The sequence below is a fragment of the Scyliorhinus canicula genome, chromosome 19 (genome assembly GCF_902713615.1).
Source record: "Scyliorhinus canicula chromosome 19, sScyCan1.1, whole genome shotgun sequence".
In the NCBI taxonomy this organism is placed as follows: Eukaryota; Metazoa; Chordata; class Chondrichthyes; order Carcharhiniformes; family Scyliorhinidae; genus Scyliorhinus; species Scyliorhinus canicula.
This window is the reverse complement of record NC_052164.1, coordinates 27,037,297-27,055,739: the sequence shown is the minus strand read 5'-3', so window position 1 is coordinate 27,055,739 and position 18,443 is coordinate 27,037,297. Positions and strand designations below refer to the sequence as shown.

General features: G+C 51.4%; 1 protein-coding gene across 3 annotated transcripts in view; it reads right to left on the bottom strand.

Annotated features, from left to right (window-relative positions):
* The window catches only part of samd14 (sterile alpha motif domain containing 14), a 243,094-nt gene that overhangs the window by 135,739 nt on the left and 88,912 nt on the right, over positions 1-18,443 (bottom strand). The gene's annotated exons all lie outside the window — the stretch shown is intronic.

Genomic DNA, 18,443 nt, shown 5'->3' with positions numbered 1-18,443 from the left:
CCCCGGCAGCGCTCAGCCTTTCAGCCTTTCCGTTAATTGGCCAGCCAGCGTGAAATCGCGCTCCAGGGCTGATTGAAGCCGGAAGCTCACTCTGCACCCGATGGGCAAAAAATTCAGTCCCATATTTTATTTCCTCTCTTTTTTTTTTGTTGGCTCCTTGGCCTCTTCATGATTCATTTCAATTCAACACATTACAAAAGATTTGCAATAGATATATTTCCAGATTTAGTTCCCCTTATTTTGGAATAATCTGCCAGGGTTATTGACATCAGGAGAGAAAGAAGTAAAGAGATTAAATTGGAAGAGGAAAATGTGCTCAAACAATTGCTCCAACTGCCGGAGTCTCAATGTGTGAGGTAACTTGTAGTCAGGTGGAAGATATTGATGAACCAATCATGCTGTGGTTTTTATATTCTGATTTTTGTGTCACTGAAAGATAAGCAGTGGCAGCAGAAAAAATCATAAGATTGCACACGTAAATCATAGTGACATGAGTTGAATGAGAAAATCACCCGATGGCATGCTCATGAGTTATAAGGTACACTCAATGCCCCAACGTTAAAGGTGATGTTCTTAAATGAGTACATAAGTGGTAAACTCTGACTCATTCTCTGAACATTTTTGGAGTATTTACAAAATACAGTGTAATTATCATTGCTCACAGAATAATGAGAAACTGACAATATCTCCTTTGTCACACTATTCATTTATCCCAATGACTGTTAACGTTTATTGCACATTTCAGAACATTTTAATTGCTCCATTGAAGCAATTTACTTAATTAACCAATTCATAGCTTTAATTTCATGTAAGGGTTTGTCTCAGTGATGTGTGTAGAATGTTTCTGCTCAAAACAATGAATTGTCGACAAGCAAACATCAGATACGTTTTTTTGGCTGCTGGGTGTTGAAAGGATTATTAAGAGGACCAGTTGTGTATGTAATTGGATCTGGGTTAAGTGACAAAATGCTTTGCTGATAAGGCCTCAATGGTTCCTTAGTAACTTGAGGAAGCCAGTGGTAAGAGAACATAGATTTATTTAACTATGTACAATATTCTGCTCAAGGCAGCAACTCATTCCCAGTATGGTCATTGGTGGGAGAACTATTGACTGACAGCAGACACTGCTTTGGGCCGGTTTTTATGTTCGAGAACATAAGTGAGAACCCGCACTTCATGATGCTCAACCAGCTCCAGCTGGATGGCCTCCCCCCCCCATCTGAAAAGCTCATACACCACGGGTGCTATGGGGAGATCAACAATGGTTTCCCCGTGGTCCTCATGGGGGTTATGACATCCTTCTCCCTCAATGTCCAGAAGTTCCCCTTCAGTCGCGTTGCTTTGCCTGTGGCAGTACTTCCGCCTGTGGCGGCTTTGGGTTGGGCGGAGTATATGGGTTTACCGACTGCTGTTGCCTGGCCAATCTACAAAGAGTTATTACCGGGATCTCGGCCCTGGACACGGCATATCACGGCATGATATGAGACGGTTCAAATATGCCGAATGCTATTTCACTTCATGAACGTGGCAAATTCTTCGCTAGTTAACAGCGTCTCATTATCCGTTACCATGACCTCAAGGATCCCATGGGTGCTGAATGAGCCCTGGAGCTTTCCTATTGTGGCCCTGGGTGTAGTTGAGGCCATATTGTGCACTTCCAGCCTCTTTGAGTGGGTATTCACAATAACAAAGAACATGGACCACACAAAACGTCCCGCAAAATCCTTATGTAAACACATCTACGGTCACCCTGGTCATTCCCAGGGATGAAGGGGAGCTGCTGGCACAAGCTTCTGATGCTCCTGGCACATCGGGCAGCTGCACACGAACATCTCAATGTCCCCATCGATGCTGAGCCACCAAACATAACTACAGGCTAAACCATAGGGGCAGCAGGGTAGCATGGTGGTTAGCATAAATGCTTCACAGCTCCGGGGTCCCAGGTTCGATTCCCGGCTGGGTCACTGTCTGTGTGGAGTCTGCACGTCCTCCCCCTGTGTGCGTGGGTTTCCTCCGGGTGCTCCGGTTTCCTCCCACAGTCCAAAGATGTGCGGGTTAGGTGGATTGGCCATGCTAAATTGCCCGTAGTGTCCTAATAAAAGTAAGGTTAAGGGGGGGGGGGGGGTTGTTGGGTTACGGGTATAGGGTGGATACGTGGGTTTGAGTAGGGTGATCATGGCTCGGCACAACATTGAGGGCCGAAGGGCCTGTTCTGTGCTGTACTGTTCTATGTTCTATGTTCTATCTTCATCTCAGGGGTGCCCGGGTGGCCATTGAGAAGGTCCTGCAGCAGAGATTCTGACCCTACAGTGGGATGACCACACAACCTCCCCACAATATGGCAGCGTCTTCTATGCTGAGTTCCGAGAACTTAAAGGCCGGAGAGTTAGAGGAAGGGACCCCTTTTCTCCGCCACTCAACAGCATGAGGCAAAGCTTTACCGATCCCGGATCTTGCTGCGTCCATGCGAGCGCCTGAATAGCTGTCACTGACAAGGCTTCCATAATGTTGAGAGTTGAAACCACCTCATCCACCACTGGTGGGGACGGCGCACTCATAGGCAATGGTAGTCAGCTGGGGACAACGGCCTGGGCAATCAGAGCACCCAGGTGGTGTCGGGATGAATATTCATATGTGAGAGCAGAAGTGACTAACATGGAATTATAGTCAATGCGATGGATGGAATTTCCTTATTCTCCCTAAAAAGATCGAGCAGTGGCTTGAGGTCTGTCACAATGGAAAAATGCTGCCCATAAACACACTGATGGAACTTCTTGACACCAAATTTTACCATCAAGCTCTCTTTCTCGATTTGACCGTAACGTCGCTCTGCGTTCGCCAGTCTACTTCCTCAATTATACATGGTAAGAAGTCTCACAATACCCGCTTAAAGTACAACAGGTTTATTTTGAATCACTAGCTTTCGGAGCAAAGCTCCTTCATCAGGTGAACGAAGAGGTAGGCTCCACAAACACATATATAGACAAATTTAAAACATGCAACATGATACTTTGAATGCAAGTCTTTGCAGGTCAAAGCTATAAGACAGAGAAATTGGTAAATATTTATACTGTGGAGTGAGAATGAAAGATGAGTCATAGGGGCAGCACGGTAGGACAAGTGGATAGCACTGTGGCTTCACAGCGCCAGAGTCCCAGGTTCGATTCCCCGCTGGGTCACTGTCTGTGCAGAGTCTGCATGTTCTCCCCGTGTCTGCGTGGGTTTCCTCCCACAGTCCAAAGACGTGCAGGTTAGGTGGTAAATGATAAATTGCCCTTAGTGACCAAAAAGGTTAGGAGGGGTTATTGGGTAACAGGGATAGGGTGGAAGTGAGGGCTTAAGAGGGTTGGTGCAGACTCGATGGGCCGAATGGCCTCCTTCTGCACTGTATGTTCTGTAATTATGTCTTTACAGGTTCAGATAGCACGACTGAGGTGAGAGATAATCACAGGTTAAAGAGGTGGAAAAAATTTGTCATAGAAACCCTCCAGTGCAGAAGGAGGTCATTCAACCAATCACGTCTGCACCGACCCTCTGAAAGAACACCTTAACTAGGCTCCCACCCTATCCCTGCAACCCTGTTACCACACTTAACTCATGTTTCCCTGGACACTATAAGGGCCAATTTAGTATGACCAATCCACCTAACTTGCCCATCTTTGGACTGTGGGAGGAAACCGGAGCACCTAGAGGAAACCCAAGGGTCCAGGTGACCCTTTGTCAAAGCTATAAGACAGGGAAAGTGGTAAATATTTATACTGGTGAGTGAGAATGAAAGATGAGTCATAGCCACCGAAACCCAGGGAAACGGGGTGCAAATAGCCACAGAAACCACGGGGAAAGAGTGCTAATGGCAGTCCCCAGAGAAACCTGTGGGAGGAAACCCAAGCACCCGGAGGAAACCCACGCAGACACTGGCAGAAAGTGCAAACTCCACACAGACAGTGACCCAACGTTGGAATTGTACCCGGGTCCCTGGCGCTGTGAGGCAGCGGTGCTGATCACCGTGCCATTGTGCCACCCATGTCCTCATGTGCTCCACATACTGGTTGCAGGCTTCAAGGCCTAGAACATAGAACAGTACAGCACAGAACAGGCCCTTCGGCCCTCGATGTTGTGCCGAGCCATGATCACCCTACTCAAACCCCCGTATCCACCCTACACCCGTAACCCAACAACCTCCCCCTTAACCTTACTTTTTAGGACACTACGGGCAATTTACATGGCCAATCCACCTAACCCGCACATCTTTGGACTGTGGGAGGAAACCGGAACACCCGGAGGAAACCCACGCACACACGGGGAGGACGTGCAGACTCCGCACAGACAGTGACCCAGCCGGGAATCGAACCTAGGACCCTGAAGCTGTGAAGCATTTATGCTAACCACCATGCTACCGTGCCGCCTGTCAAAGGTTTCCAACTTACTGAATAGCGGCATTTTGAACTGTTACGACCCTACCTCCCAGGATAGGAAATTACCAGGTGGCTGAGCAGTTCCACAAGCGCGTTTGCAGTTTTCTTTTTACCTCATTGTCAGTTTAGTAAATTGAGGAAGTCAGCGGAAGAGAAAAGAGGTTTATTCAACTATATACAATATCCAAGGCAGCCACTCGCTCCCAGCACAGTTCTTGCTGAGAGTACTAAACACACCAGGACCTGCTTTGGGCCGGCTTTTATGGTCGTTTGTAATGAGCTCCAGCTGGGTGGCCTCCACCCTCTATCTGGGAAGCCCATGCTCCACGAATCCTACGGAGAGATCAACAATTGTGGCTCTCGTGGGGGCTGTAACAGTTTCAAATTACAATCACAGCATCATACAGATCTCATGAGGCATTTGGCTCAGAGTCTACGCTGGAGCTATCTGCTCAAACCCGGGGAGCGATCTACCCAAATGGGGACAGAGTCCTTTAACGCGCGAGATTAGCCACCTGTTTCCTGGTGCTTGGAGTGTCAAGAAGTTCTAATGCCTGTCCGGGTACATCGGGTGGCCACAGCGGGGAAGGCGTAGCCGAGGCTGCACTTAGCCCCATTTTCTGTACTGAGGAGCTCCGCTCACTGGAACTTCTCAGTGCAGCTAGAGATCGAGACGTCGTTTGAAAATGACGCCCCAAATTTTCAAGCACCCGAAGCGACCCCTGAACCCTTCCCAAGCCCCAACTCACTATAAGAGAGTCCCTTCCCCCACCCACCAAAGGCACCTCATAGCCCGATCACCACGTCACAAAAAATACCAGGCTGGCACCGAGATGGCACTGCCAAGGTGCCAGCATGCCACCCTGCTCAGAGGACAAGCACCTGGGAGCATCCAATCCTGGGAGAGATCCCCACAAGTGCCGTACCGTCTGGTCCTTGTTTCTGGGAACCAGTACTGTACGGCTCTCGTCCGAGGTCTCCGAGGCAAAGGGACAGATGCCAACGCCTCAGTTACCTCAGGGAACTGCACATTAGAGTGAGGTTGGCTGTCTCGCTCTAATATGCAGATTTGCCAAAAAGTGATCCCACCCATAATGGGCAGTATTCATATCGCAAAGTCTCGCGAGATTGCGTTAGATGTCGGGAGACATTGCGAGCTGGGTAGATCCCAGGAGTCGGGTCTACAGGAATCTACCGGCCATTTTGCGCCATGGCACGTTGACTTTCAGGTGCAACGTGACCGGTAGACTGAGCCGGCCATTTTTCTGCTACATCCTACATATTTAAAATTTTTCTTCAAGTGTTTATTGGGATGAATGTATTTTAACTAAAGTTGGTGGAAGCAAGACTAAAAAAAAAAAATCAAATTTTACAATGTGCTGAGTTAGTTGAAAACAAAAAGGAGCATTTACAAAAATGAGAAATTATTATTAGGTCCAGGTTTTTATAGAATAGCAAAGCAAAATAGTAAAGGTCCCAAAATTCCAGTAACGAGTCAACGTACAGTACCTGCCATTAGTTAGACTTGCCCTCGCCATTTTAATCTCTTTGATATTTTGACTGACAAGTGGTTGGAAGTACAAAGTGGATTGGGCAGCTGGGATCTGAGCGAAGAGGCAAGTGACTCGAGGTTTTTTGAGGAGGAAGCTTGCTCCACAGGGATAAAGATCTGAGCCTGAGGATCGAGGCTCATTCATTCATGGCATGTGCACGTTGCTGACATCTGGGCGGGATTGTCTGATCCTGAGGCTAAGTGTTGATGCTGTCGGAAACACGGTCACGTTTCCCAACGGCGTCAACATGGCTTCAGGATCAGCAATTCTGGCCCATACAGGGGGCCAGCACGGCACTGGAGTGACCCACGGCGCTCCAGCTGCTGATCCCGGCATCAACTGGGCACAGTGCATGCGCAGTGGCACTGGCGGCAACGTGTTCATGCGCAGTGGCTCCCTTCTCCGTGCCGGCCCCGACACAACATGGCATTCGGTGGGCCCCGATCGCGGGCCAGGCCAGCGGAGGCCGCTCCCGGGACAGGCCGCCCCCGGACCCTTCCACGCCGACGTCCCGCTGACTAAGAGCAGGTTAGAACGGTGGCGGTGGGACTCAGGTTATGTGGTAGGGCCGCTCGGCCCATACCGTGCGGAGAATCGCCGGGGGGGGGGGGGGGGAGCCGTAGAGCGGCCCCCGGCCGGCGCCACGCCGCGCTGACGCCAATGGTGGCGATTCTCCGCTCCCGGCATCGGGGCGGCATGGCGCAATTTGCGGCAGTTGCCCCGATTCTTCGGCCCGGCTCCGGGCTGAGAGAATCCCGCCCCTATTGCCTGTCCCTAATTTCCCTTCAGAACCTTGTTAAATCACTGGACTCAGTGACAGTGAAGTGAAGCAATATATCTCAAAGTCAGGCTGCCATATGAATTTGAAGTGCCAAAGAGGTGGATTGTTATTAATCAAAACTTATCCGCATTTCATCTACCATTGGCCCTCATCTAGAGTTGCTGTTGTGTCTGTGCATAAGTAACAGTGAGCATTATTACTTCATCGTTATTTAGATTGAGCAATCCTTGGGCCAATATCTGAGTTGGAGGTTGTTTATTCAGCACTAGGTTACAAAGAGAGATTACATAAACTGGGGCGCTAATAAATGGAATCTTGAAGGTTAAGTGGTGATTTGATTGATGATTGCAAGAAGAGAAAGTGATAGGGTAGTTAGAAACAAGTTGTGCTGGTTCAGGCATCTAAGATTGGAGCACATAATCTAAATATCAGAGCCAGGCCTGTCAGCAGTGAAGTTAGGAAATACTTCTTCAGTAAAATGGGCGCAGGAATTTGGAACTTTTATAGCACTTGATGCTAGATCAATTATTCACCTTAAACCTGAGACTGATAGATCTTTATTAAGGGAATGGGACAAAGGTCGATGTATAAAATTAGCTCACAGGTTAACCGTGATTTCATTGGATGGTGAAACAGGCTCATCGGCTAAATGGTCGGCTCCTGTTCCTGTGTTCCTAAGGGAAAGAGTAGCAATACTCATGAAGCGAATGATGGCAATCTTGTTGTATTTGAGGCCTGCTTCAAGCCCCACCGCTAGACTTGATGGCCAAGGAACTTGCATTCATAACGGCACCAAACAGGTTGAGCCTCAACTTGAAGTTTCTGTAAACCTTGTAAAAAAAAAAGTGTCGCTAGCAAACAAATTCACTGTTCCTGTATTGGCATCTTTATATTTTTGGATATACTTTGCTCTTGAACCACTCCCATAACATTCACACTTCTTTGTTGTGTTTTTGATACTTATACTATGGCGAGGCAACACCTTTCCAATTTCAGAGTGGTATCTGCCGCTTTGATGTGTGACTATTGGAGAATAGGTGCAATATTCATGAGATAGAGAATTAATTGACATCAGAGAACAATGAGCACATGTTTCTGAGGGAAAATTTAATGTTGAGTGCGTGTTAGAATAATGTGTGCTTTACTTCATCATTTTCGGTTTGACAGTGTTTTATTGACAGACTTGTTGGGGTGAATTTCATCAATGGCAGCAAAACAAAACAAGAAATCAGCGGCTCGCTTGACATTGCCTGATTTTCTTCTGAATTGGGTTCATGTTAAACGGGTAAAAAATTCACTATCAGCCCCTTTTGCGCTTCTGCCATTGGTCAATTACAGCCCATTTATTGACTTCAGCATTTTCTGAAAGCACTGGATTTAACCTTTTCATAAGGTTTCTAACCAGATTGGGCGGCACAGTAGCACAGTGGTTTGCACTGTTGCTTCACAGCGCCAGGGACCCGGGTTCGATTCCCGACTTGGGTTACTGCCTGTAGAGAGTCTGCACCTTCTCCCTGTGCCTGCGTGGGTTTCCTCCGTGTGTTCCGATTTCCTCCCACAAGTCCCGAAAGACGTGCTTGTTCGGTGAATTCTCCCTCAGTTTACCCAAACAGGCGCCGCAGTGTGGTGATTAGGGGATTTCCACAGTAACTTCTTGTGACACTAATAAAAAATATTGTCATTATTGGATTGATGAATTTGAAAATAATGTAATTGATAAATTAGACACTTTCTGTTATTCTCTGCGTCTCGTCTTTCTTCAGTCTCTCATTATGATTTGTTTATAAGATAGTACACAACTTCCGACATAATCGGCACTTTGTATTTATTGTGAAGCAATTTGTCATATTTTCCACCTTCATTTTGTTTCACTGTTGATTGCCCTGAGGGCGCGATTCTCTGGCCTCATTGACCTCTCGCTCTCATGTAAAGAGGCCTGTGAATTGTGGGAGAGGCGGAAAACGAGTACCGGGGTGCAGCCCAGGTTGGGGGTGGGCTGCCATAGGGTCTGGGACTATTGGAGTGTGGGGTGAGAGGCTGCTGGAGGGGAGGGGGGGGGGGGATGGTGCTGGTTGTGAGATGCAGCCGCATCAGAGGGATGGACTGTTGTGAAAGTCCACGAATCCTGTCTCGGCGTCAACACGTAGTCTCAGGAACGGAGAATCCAGCCCCCTGTGGTTTTGGCGGGTGAATACATGGAAGTTAAAATTATTTAAAGCTACAAAATCATGTTACCTGTTATCGTTTTGGTTCCGCGCTGAATTAGCCTAGTGGTGAGTTAATCATAGAGATAAAATGTACAGTTAACTATGAAATTTGGCAGAATCTATTGCACAAGAGGAAAATCCTATTATACTCTTTCATAAAGAGGTGATGCAGTATGTGCTGGGAAGATATCACTTCACATCTGAGAAAGATACATAGAAAATAGAAGCAGGAGGAAGCCATCATAGTCTTTCTTAGTGTCACAAGTAGGCTTACATTAACTCTGTTCCACCATTGAGCCTGTTCCACCATTCATTATGATCATGGCTGATCATTACATTCAAAACCCTGGCCTCACCTTCCTCCCCATCCCCTGATCCCTTTAGGCGCCAGAGCTATATCTAATTCCTTTTTGAAATCAGGCAACGGGCACGGTATAATGCCCAAAAAAAAGAGTCCTCTTTTGGGCACGTAAAGCGGTGTCTTTTCCGGTGCCTGTAGTGCAGAGAACGATCCTACTATCAAATGGGGCCTCGCTGAGTATCCACCTCCCTTAACTTACACCCATTCAAGTAATAATCTGCCTTCCTATTTTTGCTACCGAAGTGGATAACATCACATTTATCCACATTATACTGCATCAGCCATGCATATGCCCAGGGACTTAGCCTGTCCAAATCATACTGAAGCATCTCTGTATCCTCCTCACAGCTCACCCGCCCACTAGCTTTGTATCATCTGCAAATTTGAAGATTTAGTTTCCTCATCCAAATCATTAATATATAATGTGAACAGCTGTGATCCCTGCGGTATCTCATGAGTCACTGTTTGCCATTTGGAAAAAAAGACCCATTTAAACTAACTCTTCGCTTCCTGTTTGCTAACCAGCGCTTTAACTTTACATAGTAATCTAATACGTGAGATCTTGTTGAAGGCAGTCTGAAAGTCTATATAAACCACATCCACCGGTTCTCCCTAGTCAACTCTACTCGTTACATCCTCAAGTACATTTGTCAAGCATGATTTTCCTTTCATAAAGCTATGCTGGCTTTGTCTTCTTTCCCACTGCTTTCCAAAAAAGGGCAGCACAGTAGTACAGTGGCTAGCACTGTTGCTTCACAGCTCCAGGGTCCCAGGTTCGATTCCCGGCCCGGGTCACTGTCTGTGCGGAGTCTACATGTTCTCCCCGTGTCTGCGTGGGTTTCCTTCGGGTGCTCCGGTTTCCTCCCGCAGTCCAAAGATGTTCAGGTTAGGTGGATTGGCCACGCTAAATTGCCCTTAGTGTCCAAACAAAAAGGTTGGGTTGGGTGGGGCTACTGGGTTATGGGGATAGGGTGGAAGGATGGGTTTAAGTGAGGGGCCGGTGCAGACTCGATGGGCCGAATAGCCTCCTGCTATACTGTAAATTCAACGATTCTATGAAATGCTCTGTTATGGAATGCTTGATAATGGACTCTAGCTACTTCCCTGCTATCGACATTAGTCTCGCTGGTCTATAGTTTCCTGTTTTCTCTCCACCTCCCTTTTAATAGCAGGCTTAAAATAGCTACCCTCCAATCTGTTGGAACCAAGCCAAAACCCAAAGAATTTTGGAAAATGACCACCAATGAATCTACTATTTCCAGGGCCACTTCCTGAAGTACTCTGGGATGGAGATGTTAAGGCCCTGAAGATTTATCAGCCTTTAATCGCATCAACCCCAAACCATTTCTCTACTAACCCTGATTTCCATCAGCTCCTCACTAAAACTTGTGCTTTTTAGAACTTGTGGTACATATTCTTTTTTTTTTAAATAATTTTTAAATCCCCCCCCTCCCCCCTCCCCTCCCCCCTCCCCCGCCCCCCTCCCCCGCCCCCCCCCTCCCCCGCCCCCCCCCCTCCCCCGCCCCCCCCCTCCCCTCCCCTCCCCCCCCCCTCCCCTCCCCCTCCCCCCCCCCCCCTCCCCCCTCCCCTCCCCCCCCTCCCCCCTCCCCTCCCCCCCCTCCCCTCCCCCTCCCCCCCCCTCCCTCCCCCCCCTCCCTCCCCCCCCCTCCCCCTCCCTCCCCCCCTCCCCCCCCCTCCCTCCCCCTCCCTCCCCCCCTCCCCCTCCCTCCCTCCCCTCCCCCCTCCCTCCCCTCCCCCCTCCCCCCTCCCCCCCCCTCCCTTCCCCCCCCCCCCCTTTCTCCCCGGGTTGCTGCTGTTTCGGCCTCCAGTTCCTATCTCTGATCCAGAAAGTCAAGGAAGGGCTGCCACCGCCGGAAGAACCCCTGTACCGACCCTCTCAGGGCGAATTTGATTCTTTCCAATTGGATGAAGCTTGCCATGTCGTTTAACCAGGTGTTAACACTTGGTGGCCTTGTGTCCCTCCACTGAATCAAGATCCTTCTCCGAGCTACCAAGGACGCAAAGGCCAATATTCCGGCCTCCCCTGCCTCCTGTACTCCTGGCTCCACCCCAACCCCAAAAATCGCCAGCCCCCACCCTGGTTTGACCCTGATTCCCACCACTCTCGATACCGTCCCCGCCACCCCCTCCCAGAACTCTTCCAGTGCCGGGCACATCCAGAACATATGTACATGGTTCGCAGGGCTTCCCGAACACCTAACACACCTGTCCTCCCCCCCGAAGAACCGACTCATCCTAGTCCCCGTCATATGGGCTCTGTGCAGCACCTTAAATTGGATGAGGCCCAACCTTGCGCACGACGACGACGAATTGACCCTCTCTAAGGCATCCGCCCATGTCCCATCTTCTATCTGCTCTCCCAGCTCCGCTTCCCACTTGTCTTTCAGCTCCTCTATCGATACCTCCTCCACCTCCTGCATTATTTTGTAGATGTCCGAGACCTTCCCTTCTCCGACCCAGACCCCTGACAGCACCCTATCACTCACCCCTCTATCGGGAAGCAAGGGAAATCCTTCCACCTGTCGTCTGGCAAATGCCTTCACCTGCAGGTATCTAAACGTGTTCCCCGGGGGGAGCTCAAATTTCTCCTCCAGCTCTCCCAGGCTCGCAAACCTCCCCTCTATGAACATGTCCCTCAGTTGCCTGATGCCCGCCCTGTGCCAGCTCTGGAATCCCCCGCCAGTGTTCCCCGGGACAAATCTGTGGTTCCCTCTCAGTGGCGCCGCCATCAGACCCCCCACTTCCCCCCTGTGTCGCCTCCACTGCCCCCAGATTTTAAGGGTGGCCGCCACTACCGGACTCGTGGTATACCTTGTGGGGGGGAGCGGCCATGGTGCCGTTACTAGCGCCCCCAGGCTTGTATTGCCGCAGGACGCCCTCTCCATACGTTTCCAAGCTGCCCCCTCCCCCTCCATCACCCACTTGCGCACCATCGATGCGTTCGCCGCCCAGTAGTATCCGGAAAGATTGGGTAGCGCTAATCCTCCACTGTCCCTACTCCGTTCCAAGAAAATCCTTCTCACTCTAGGGGTGCCATGTGCCCACACATAGCCCATAATGCTGCTAGTTACCTTCTTGAAGAAGGCCCTGGGGAGAAAGATGGGCAAGCACTGGAACAGAAACAAGAACCTCGGGAGGACCGTCATTTTGACTGACTGCACCCTCCCTGCTAGCGACAGCGGTACCATGTCCCACCTCTTGAACTCCTCCTCCATCTGCTCCACCAGCCTTGAAAAGTTCAGCTTGTGGAGGGTCCCCCAGTTCCTTGCCACCTGCACCCCCAAGTACCTGAAGCTCTTTACTGCTCTCTTAAAGGGGAGCCGCCCAATTCCCTCCCCCTGATCTCCCGGGTGTATCACAAAGACCTCACTTTTACCCACATTTAATTTATATCCCGAAAAGTCCCCAAACTCCCCTAGTATTTCCATTACCTCCGGCATTCCCCCTTCCGGGTCCGCCACATATAACAACAAATCATCCGCATAGAGTGATACCCGATGTTCCTCCCCTCCCCTTGTCAGTCCTCTCCACCCCCCTGAACCCCTCAGTGCCATCGCCAACGGTTCGATCGCTAATGCAAATAGTAAGGGGGATAGGGGGCATCCCTGCCTGGTACCTCGATGGAGCCCAAAATACTCTGACCTCCTCCCGTTTGTAACCACACTCGCCATCGGGGCCGAATACAGCAGCTTCACCCACTTGATAAATCCCTCCCCAAACCCAAACCGTTCCAGCGTCTCCCACAGGTATTCCCACTCCACCCTATCGAATGCCTTCTCCGCATCCAGTGCTACCACTATCTCAGCCTCCCCCTCCACTGCTGGCATCATAATCACATTCAACAGTCTCCGGACATTTGTGTTAAGTTGTCGTCCCTTTACGAACCCCGTCTGGTCCTCATGGATTACCCCTGGCACACAATCCTCTATTCTGGTTGCCAGGACCTTTGCCAACAGTTTGGCATCTACATTCAAGAGGGAGATAGGCCTGTAGGACCCGCACTGTACAGGGTCTTTGTCCCGCTTCAGGATCAAGGAGATCAGGGCCTGTGACATTGTCGGGGGCAGAACCCCCCCCTCTCGCGCCTCATTGAAGGCTCGCACCAGCACTGGACCCACCAAGTCCACATACTTCTTATAAAATTCCACCGGGAACCCATCCGGCCCCGGCGCCTTCCCCGCCTGCATCTGGCCTATCCCTTTAACTAGCTCCTGCAGCTCTATCGGCGCCCCCAGCCCCTCCACCCGTTCCTCCTGGACCTTTGGGAACCTCAATCTATCGAGGAAGTTCTCCATTCCCCCCCTCCTCCTGGGCGGCTCAGACCGGTACAATTCCCTGTAGAAATCCCTGAAGACCCCGTTCACCTCTTGCCCCTTCTGCACTACGTTCCCTCCCTTCTCTCTCACTCCCCCAATCTCTCTGGCTGCATCTCGCTTGCGCAGCTGGTGTGCTAGCATCCTGCTCGCCTTTTCCCCGTACTCATAGACCGCGCCCTGTGCCCTTCTCCATTGCGTCTCCGCCTTCCTAGTGGTCAGTAGGTCAAACTGGGCCTGTAAACTGCGCCGCTCCCTCAACAGCCCCTCCTCTGGTGTCCCCGCATATCTCCTGTCCACTTCTATAAGTTCCCCCACCAGTCTCTCCCTCTCCTGCCTCTCCTTCCTTTCTCTGTGTGCCCTTATGGAGATCAGCTCTCCTCTGATCACTGCTTTCAGGGCCTCCCAGACTACCCCCACCTTCACCTCGCCCGTGTCGTTCGTGCCCAGATATCTCTCAATGCCCTTCCGGACCCTTCCGCACACCTCATCGTCCGCCAGCAGCCCCACATCCAGGCGCCACAACGGGCGCTGGTCCCGTGTTTCCCCCAGTTCTACCTCTACCCAGTGTGGTGCATGGTCCGAAATCGCAATGGCCGAGTACTCCGTGTCCTGCACTCTCGAAATCAGCCCCCTGCTCAGAACAAAAAAGTCTATTCTGGAGTACACCCTGTGGACGTGGGAGAAAAAAGAATACTCCCTCGCCCTTGGCCTGCCAAATCTCCAAGGGTCTACCCCCCCCATCTGCTCCATGAACCCCCTTAGCACCTCTGCCGCTGCCGGCCTCCTATTCGTCCTGGAACTCGATCTGTCCAGCCCAGGGTCGAGCACTGTATTGAAGTCCCCCCCCATGATCAGGCCCCCTGCCTCCAGACCCGGAATGAGGCCCAACAGGCGCCTCATAAAACCCGCGTCATCCCAATTCGGGGCATACACATTCACCAGCACCACATTCTCTCCCTGCAGCCTACCCTTCACCATCACGTACCTACCCTCCTTATCTGCTACCACCTGCGCCGCCACGAACGACACCCTCTTTCCCACCAAAATCGCCACCCCCCGGTTCTTTGCGTCCAAGCCTGAGTGGAACACCTGTCCCACCCACCCCCTTCTCAGGCGTACCTGGTCTACTACTCTCAAGTGAGTCTCCTGCAACATTGCCACATCCGCCTGCAGTCCCTTTAGGTGTGAAAAAACCCTTGATCTCTTGACCGGCCCATTCAGCCCCCTCACGTTCCAAGTAATCAACCGGGTCGCTGAGCGACCCGTCCCTTTCCCCTGTCTATTAGCCATGTCCTGTCCCCTGTTCGCCCCAGGTCGACCCTCCCCTTCTGACCCGTTCCCCATGGCGATGGCCCCCCCCCCTCTCTCCTCCCGTTCTTCCCTTCCCGTCCTCGGCCTTTCCAGCAGCAACCCGGTATCCCCCCCTAACCCCCCCCCCCCCCCCCCCCCCTGGCTAGGACCCCTCCTAGCCGCGGTGTATCCACCATCGTACTCCCGAGAGTCAGCTGGTTTTTGCTGACCCGGCTGCCCCTGCCACACTCCGACTCCTCCCGATGTGGGGGGGAGGGGCCTCCCCCCCTCCTTGCCATCCCTCTCTGACCCCGCTTCAGCGCGGGAAAAGCCGCCATTGCTGGCCACACCCCACTCTTCTCTCCTCCCCCTTCCTCCGTCCCGCGCGCGGGAAACAGGGGAAAGCCCGCGCTTTTGCCCGGCCACACCCTACCCCGCCATCTTCAATTCCACCCCCGTCCCCATCCAAGCCCATAAAAAAGCCCCCTTAAAACGAGAGGAAGAAAAAAGAGAAAAAGAAAACACGCATAACCAACTTGCACCCCCCCCGTCCCGCCTCCCCAACTTAACAATATAACAATATAAATAACAAATCTCAAATAAATACATAAATACATAACTATGCCTGCATAACTAAATAACTACCCAATAATAACGTATTTAACCATCACCCTCCATCGAACAGAACAGTAACCATAACCCTTAAAAAACAGATCAAAAAACAGTAAAAAAGCCCCCCCTACAACAACAATAATTAAGGGAAGTTGGCAACGGGAAGAAACACACAAAAAGGAACAAAGAAACCCCCCATAACACAAGTTTCAAAGAAACCAAACGATCCATCAACTTTAACCAAGTTCCGACCTGGCCTAAGAAAGACATGGGCCACTTGATCAGTCAAGGGTACTCGGGCGGCCTCGACCGCCGGCGTTCCCAAGTTCTAGTTCAGGTCCAGCTTTTCCTCCCGAACAAAAGTCCATGCCTCCTCTGGGGTCTCAAAGTATTGGTGCTGGTCCTTGTAGGTGACCCACAAGCGCGCTGGCTGCAGCATTCCGAACTTGATCCTCTTTGCGTGCAGCAGCGCCTTCGTCCGGTTAAACCGGGCCCGCCGCTTTGCCACCTCCGCACTCCAGTCCTGATATATCCGCACCGTCGAATTCTCCCATTGCTGCTTTCTCCCTCTTGGCCCACCTCAGCACTTTCTCCCGATCACAGAAACGCTGGAATCGCACCAGCACCGCCCTCGGGGGCTCGTTCGCCCTAGGCCGCCTAGCCATGACCCGATATGCTTCTTCCAGCTCCAGGGGCGATGGACCGGCCCCCTCTCCCATCAGGGAGCTCAGCATCTCCGCTACATATTTCGGGAGATCAGGCCCCTCCAGGCCTTCTGCTAGGCCCAGGATCCTCAAGTTCTTCCGCCTCATTCGAGTGTCCAGCTCCTCAAAGCGGCTCTGCCATTTCAGGTGGAGTGCCTCGTGCACCTCCACCTTTCCCACGAGGACCGTGGCCTCCTCCTCCCTTGCAGTCATCTCCTGCTGCAGCTCTCTTATCGACGCCTCTTGGGTCGCCTGGGCCCCCATCAGCCTTGTGGTCGTCGCGTTCATAGACTCTAAGAGTTCCACTTTCAGCTCCGTAAAACACCGGAGGAGAGCGGCCTGCTGCTCCTCCGCCCATTTTCTCCAATCTTCTAGTGCGCCACCGGCCGCCATTTTGGTCCTCTTCCCCCGCTTTTTTCGGGGAGCTGCTGCCGCTTTTTTTGTCGCCCCACTCCGAGTACCGACCATAAAGTTGGTCTCACTCTCCTCAGGGAGCCTTCCCCCACCGGGATTCGTCTTTACAGTACCGTCGGGGCCCTCCAATCGGCCCTTAAACACCTTTGTCGCAGGAGCTGCCAAATGTGCGACTTAGCTGGTCATAGCCGCAACCGGAACTCTGTGGTACATATTCAAGGGTCAATCAGCCTGTGCTTCACAAATTCTAGCAGGGAAAATAACTGATTTATGCTTGTTCTCTGCAGGACACAATCAGAAAGTAAGCCACATTCGGGAAACCATCAAAAGCAAGGTAACATTTATGGTTTGATGAATGAACAGATAGAAAGGGATTAAGCATCCCTATATTATGAATTGGTTGCAATGCAAGATCCGTGTTGCCAACACAACATGAGGTGAATGTGACGCAGATTTTAAAAAATTGTGCAAATGTTCCACAGAATGCTGGCTCATACATATATACGGAAAATAAATCGGGGCCGGGATTCTCCGAGCCTGCGGTGGTTCGGAGAATCGCTGGGGTGGGGGGGCGCGAGAGTCTCGCCACGCCGCTCCAATGCCGGGCGGACTGGAGAATTGGCGGCAATTGCCCCCACGCGATCGCTGCGGCGGCAGTCGGGGGCCATTGAAAGCGGCTCTCGCGGCGATTCTCCGCGCCCAAAGGGGCGGGTGCCCGCCGAGCCTTGCCGATGTGGTTTACATATGGTCCCGCCCTGCGGGACCTCGGCTTTCTGGCTGCGGGGGCCATCCTGGTGGGGGCCAGGGGGATCCGACTCTGGGGTGGGTTGGGGGGGGGGGGGGGCTCCACGGTGGCCAAGCCCGTGTCGGGGCCTACCGATCGGCGGGCCTGCTCATTCCGGGGGGGACCCAATGTTCCTCCGCGCCGGGCCCCTGTAGGGCTCCGTCATATTGCTTGGGGGTCGGCGCGGAGTCAGCCGTGGCGTGCATGTGTGGATCCGCGCTGGCCGTGCAGGGCGGCTTTCAGCGCCGGAGCAGCGCACAGTACTCCGGTGCATTCTAGTCCCCGAGGAAGGGGAGAATGACTGGACCTGGTGGCCAGTTGACTCCGGCGTCGCTCGCGCCGGTTTTAATGCAGCGTTAAGACTTGGCCGGGATTTCAGAGCATCCGGCCCTTGTTACATTTCTCAAAGGTATATTGGTAAGGAAACCCCCCTTTAGTATTTCTTCCAAAATCGAGAATGTGTGCCTTTAGGTTGCTATGTCCTATATTTAAAGTGCTGAGTATAAATTGCTGTACGCTGTGTATGATTTGCCACAGCAGGACATAAATGCTGGTAAATATCAAGTGAATCCAAAGTGTTGTCCCTAGCTCATCCAAGCAGACAGAACAATGGCATCAGTGTACTTCTTATTATTTGCCACATTTTGTGCACCGTGCAATACTTGCTTGTTTTTCTTCCTGGCCACTATTTGATGACAGTACAGACAGAACTGTCAACGAAAAGCTCCCTTGGGAGTCAATCGGAAAGAACACCCTTTCGGAAGTCGATCCTATTGATACTGAGGCCCAACAAAAGTCAAGGTGGTAAATGGCAAACATTGAAAATAACTCAGTGGTAAGTCTTTATTGGTAGAAGACTATTCGCAAATATCCTAAAATTTATTACCTTGCAACTCCCCGTCAGGCATTTGTTCTATATTTACTACACGGCAATGACAAAGTTGGGCTGCACTATCTTTCAATGAATAAAGTGTTATCCAGATCC